Source organism: Gossypium hirsutum, chromosome A10 (genome assembly GCF_007990345.1).
Source record: "Gossypium hirsutum isolate 1008001.06 chromosome A10, Gossypium_hirsutum_v2.1, whole genome shotgun sequence".
Classification (NCBI taxonomy): domain Eukaryota; kingdom Viridiplantae; phylum Streptophyta; class Magnoliopsida; order Malvales; family Malvaceae; genus Gossypium; species Gossypium hirsutum.
The window spans coordinates 109,659,642-109,665,641 of NC_053433.1; the positions used below are offsets into that span (position 1 = coordinate 109,659,642).

General features: G+C 28.1%; 1 long non-coding RNA gene across 1 annotated transcript; it reads right to left on the reverse strand.

The window, feature by feature from the left end:
* Window positions 1-4,061: 4,061 nt before the first annotated feature.
* On the reverse strand, window positions 4,062-5,118 carry LOC107896316 (uncharacterized). Its single transcript, XR_001683685.2, has 2 exons — window positions 4,719-5,118; window positions 4,062-4,463 (listed from the first exon to the last, which is right to left on the reverse strand). It is a non-coding gene; the product is annotated as an uncharacterized lncRNA (long non-coding RNA).
* Window positions 5,119-6,000: the final 882 nt, after the last annotated feature.

The window sequence follows — 6,000 nt, forward strand, 5'->3', positions numbered from 1 at the left end:
TCGATGGGGAGCCCGAGCTGTACTGCAACGTCTTCTAGAGTGATGGTGCACTCCCCGCACGGCAAATGAAATGTGTGGGTCTCCGGACGCCATCGCTCGACTAAAGCGGAAATCAAGTCATATCGCAGATCAAAAGTCCGGATCAATGCTACTGATCCGAACCCGGCTAACTTCAAGAACGGTATTAGGCGTTCATCTGGCCGAAACTCTATACTATTAACACGGCCTCTCAATACGCTGCACGGCTCCTGACATTATTATATTAGCGAAATAATTAATACAATATAATTTAATTCAACAAATAACATGACTATGAAATAAAAATTTTATTACCATCTCCTTAATGGTACTTGATATGTGATTTGTATTATCAATCAAAGAACCCATTTGTTACAAATCTGCAATTAAAAAAATTGAATTCATTTTTTCTTATTTCAAAAGATACAATAAATTATTTCAAATTTTAGAAATAAACACGGTAAATATCTCATAATTTCTCATTTTTTACCTACAATTTTTTTATGTTAGATAACAATAATAATATAATTAAAAACATATAAACTATCTAAATATAAAAAACATACGAATTAAAAAAAAAGAACTAGAAACATACCTAATTAGAAGAACTTCCAAATAACCTATAAAATTATATAACAACAAATTTAATCAACATTTTAATAAATCAATAAAAATTATCAAATAAATATATAATAATATAAAATTAAATTATATAAAAATTACATTAAAAATCACAAAATACTAAACTATAAACACTAACAATTTATAATCATATACTAACACAAAATAACTATAAAATTATTTTTTTAAATACATTACTAAAAAAAATCACAATACACTAACACACACTAAACCACTAAACACTAACAATATATAACCTAATCTTAAATTACTAATAAAATAGCTATAAAAATATTTTTTAAAATATATTACTAAAAAAATCACAATACACTAATACACTAAACCACTAAACACTAACAATTTATATAATCTAACCTTAAATTACAAATAAAATAGCTATAAAAATATTTTTTAAAAATATATTACTAAAAAAATTACAATACATTAATACACTAAACCACTAAACACTAAGAATTTATAAACCTAATCTTAAATTACTAATAAAATAGCTATAAAATTATTATTTTTTAAATATATTACTAAAAAAATCACAATACACTAATACACTAAACTACTAAACATTAACAATTTATATAACCTAATCAACTATAAAATTATTTTTAAAAAAATATATTATTACTAAAAAAATCACAATACACTAATACACTAACAATTTGTAACTTAATCCCATAAATTATTAACAAAACAAATAACTATAACAAAATACAAAAAATTAATAATTTATAACCTAATCATAAACTACTAACAAAATAATTATACAATTTTTTTTAAAAAAAATCACATTGCTCAAAACTCACAAAACACCATAATTTTATAATAAATTACTAAAATAATACATTACCCTTTTTTTTCTTCTTTTTCTTCTTCATCTTCCTTCTTCTTCTCCTTCTCCTTTCTCTCCTTTCTTTCTCACAATCGGTGGTTGCTTCAATATGGGGGGACCATGCTTATAAGGTCCCCATAAAATTTTTTTTCCCATGAGTGATATGACTCATGCATGAGAAAAAATGGGCAGCATACAGGGGCAAGGCAGCAACAGCAGCAGGTGGAGCGGCAGCAGCAGCTAGGTGGGTGTGTCATGCCTACCTGTCAGGCACGACGTCAGGCATGACTAGTCGTGCCTACCTGACAGGCTCGACCCGTTTCGGGTACTTTTTACCCGTATAAAACCCGTACTTCTACATATATATTAATATAAATATTAAAAAAAATAATATAATAATAATTTTTTAAACAAAAAAATTAATATTAAAAAAATTGGTTGTGCCTGTCAGGTAGGCACGACCTAAAAAATATAGTATTTTCGTAATTAATCTGGCTGACAACCTATTTTCGTGTATAAATTTTTTTTTTATAATATTGAGGTAAAAAACCCTCAAGATTAGCATCCTGCATGCAAAGCGAAAGTCGTCATGGCGAGTTGATTAAATCCAGTAGGTTTTACCGCAATGGTCAAGAGACATTAATTGCAGTTGCCTTTTAAGTTCGTAAAATAATATAATTTATTCTTATTATAAAATAACATTTATATAATTTCTTAAATTGAATTGGTATTTGATTAATTGATAGCAACTTAGAAACTTAACTAATAGTATAGATATATAAATGATATATGTAATATAGTGTGCTTGATAAAATTAAAATGTATAAAATAAATAAAATAAATATTTGGTTGAATGACAAATTTAAGATTTTAACTATGCAATTGATGTGAGTTTAAATATTATTTTCCCTAACCAAGTTGGTGCCTAGTTGACTCATGACACTAACTCAGTGGGGGGCTTAAATAATAAATTTTGCAGATACAATTTATGGAGGTAATAAAATGTGCATTATAAAATTAAAATGTATAAAAGTATCAAAATAAAGCTTTAGCTAAGTGGTAAACTAAAAGTTTTACTAATGCAACCATGTACATAATTTTTTTTACTTTTTAAAGTAACCTCCGAATAATATAATTTATTTTAATTACAGAAAAATATTTCTGTAATTTCCCTAATTGAGTTAGTGTCCAGTTGACTCATGACACTAACTTAGTAAAGAGTTTAAATAATAGTATAAATAATAAAATATATAGATATACAATTGATAGAGGTAATAAAAAGTGCATAATGAAATTAAAATGTATAAAAATATCAAAATAAAGCATTAGTTGAGTAGTAAATTAAAATTTTTAATAATGCAATTGGAATGGGTTCAAAACCCACCATGTGCATTTATTGTTTTTTAAATTAAAAAGATAAAAATATCCTCAAATAATATAACTTATTTTATTTACGAAAGATTATTTCCATAATTTCCATAATTTCCATAATTTCCCTAACCGAGTTGGTATCAAATTGACTCGTGACACCAACTAAATCAAGGGTCTAAATAATAAATATCAATATATACAATTAATGAATATTGTAACACCTTAAACTCAACCTAAATGTTATGGCAGAATTTTGAAGGTTACATTAATATATTGGAACTTTGATTTTTTAATTTCAAATGTATCTTATTTCGAAATTAAAAATCGAGGATTTTATAAAACTTGACTCAATCCTATGATAAAAGAAAAATTGTAAATAGTAAAATGTGTATGTGAATTTTAAACATTTACTTATAAAACTCAATTTATTTAAAAATATCATGCTATCGACTTTATTTAGTTGCTTTGTAAAAACATATATTCCCAATTAAAAATTCGCAGCAGAAAGTTTCTTAGATTTATTTAATCATGAAAATAAGTGATTAGGTTTTTAATCATTAGAAAACATGCCAAATTTTAAAATATAAATTATACTTAACAAATCTAAAAAACCAAAATAAATAAATAAAATTTAATAGTCTAAAAGTTCATAAAATTTAAAATAAGAATTATTGAATTAGTTTTATATGGAAAATATGAAATGAGTTCTCGTGCGCTGCCAAATTCTAAAGTCTAAGGGTTACCTGAAAAGATTCAACAAATGGGGTGAGTTATAAAGCTCAGTGTACCTTGGCCCACAAACAAAATCGCAAAACAAAATCATGCTTAGATGCATATATTAGAACAAACATATCAAAAATTACAACATGCGTAGCATGTCAAAATCATACAGAATAATCCTACCTCATTCGTTACACACCAACTCTGTCCATCCAATCACGCTAGTTAAAGCTACTAGAATCCATCTATCCATCACACCAAAATGTGGTCTTATGCTACCCAGAAATTATGCAGAATATATATCTTGTGGGTATAGTGCCAGATTTATAGTGTAGATAAACTGCCAGAATCAAACTTCCTCCATCATATATCCCTACCCCCACCCCGATGCATATGCAAAAATGTATAAAGTGATCATACCACATGTCCTCATACATTATAACTAATAGAACATAAACATAACATTATAGCTTCTATCGAGTTTCACTAACCGGAAACATAGTCATATGATTATACGAACACATAGAGTTACTTACAAATTAGATTCCAAAATTACCCAAATTTGGCATGAGCAATGCCCTACAAACCACTCAAAACAGGCTTACACGCTGTTATGGCCCAATTTAGCCCGGGGCCCATAAACAAAACCAAAATAAACAGTCTTACCAATTTAGACCAAATTTTAAACCTTGGCCCAAAATACAAACAGCCCAATTCAAACACTTAAACCCTAGCCCAAACTTTTAAGCCCAAATCAAAAAATATTTTTGGTAGAACCCTAGCAACCAGCATTCCGCTGTAACCCCCAACTGCCCTCGCCGTACACTGCTTCCACCTCCACGCTTGCACTACTCGCGCCTCCACGTCAGAGTCCACGCCCACCACGCACCTGCAAACAAGCAAAATAAGTTGTAAAATCGGCTATAAAAGCCTTCGGAAAATATTGTAAAAGTCCTTTTTTTTTGGAGAATAGAAGTAGAGAAATCAAAGTAAAACAGATTTTAAAAAGAAATCAAGATGATTTTACTGTAGTTTTACTTTTTTGTTTCATTTTGTTTTATTTTTCTACCACTTTTTTTTCCCTTTTTTTAGATTTTTTTTTATATATTATACGAAACTAAAGTATTAAAAAGAGGGAGTTTACCTGACTTCCGGTGGTCACATGGACGTCGGAGTTTTCTCCGTCGTTGACATTGGGCCCAGAAGAAGGTCGGGATCGCCTCTGTTCTTCGTTTGGGCGTGCAGCGTATATGGCTGATAAGGGGAGGAATTTTGAAAATTAGGTTTTCTTAAAACAAAATTGAAATGATTTCAAGCAGATTTTTTTGGACTTAAAAGACAAAACAAAACAACATCGTTTGGTGCTGTACCCATGCATTTTGGCTCAAAGTGGAGTATTTGCACAATCGGTCCTTCCCCTTTGCGCTAATGTTCAATCGAGCTGTGTTTCAGTATTTCTTAAATTTTTTAAATTCTCCCCGAAACTCCTACACTGTTTTAATTTAGCCCATGCTTGAGTACTGCATTTTTGGGATTTGGATCATTTGCATTTTTCGTCCCCCCTTTGTTATGTGTGCATTCAATTTGGTCCTTTTCCCTTTTACTTATTTCCAAATTCGCCCCAAACTCCCATTTTAAGTTCAATTTAGTCTTTTCCATTATTTTTGTTTTTTTTAGATTAATTAACTTTAATATTATTTTTATTCATTATTTATTACCTTCTATTTTTATTATTAGTATCATTTCATGATTATTATTTATCTCTAATACATTTTTTCCATATATTTTCTTATTCTTTTCATTAATATTATTATTGTTATTATCCTTACTGCTATACATTATTATTATCGTTACTATTTTTATTATTGTATTCTTATACTACTATTTATATACATTATTAGTACTATTTTTACTATTATTAGTTTACCATTATTTTTAGATACTATAGTGGTTCATTAACGTTATTATTTTTTTGTTATTCTTATTGTTTAAAAAACTTTCATATAATATAGTTTTGAAATTATGTAAGATATTTAATGAGGTCACCTTTATATATTGTTGCATTCGCAAAATTGACATTAGCTTTATTTATGTATATTATAAACCTCATGCTGTATCATATTTGGATTTTCTTGAGGATTTACTTATGTACTATCTATTACTTTAAAAATATCCTATTTTAGCATATTTTTAAAGCACTCTCATCAATCATTATTTTCTACATTTTATTTTTATCTTCATTCATTGTACAACCGCTTGCGTTTTTCAAAAAAGAAAAAAGTAAACCCTCAGCATAAGGAAATATTTCGTGTTTGGAAGTTTGAGAAATCGTGTTCAATCGTGCTAGGGTACAACTTTTTCATTCAACTGAACTATGGAATATCCTTGTGAGATCTTATTCATGTTTTCTTAAATTAAAATGAGGC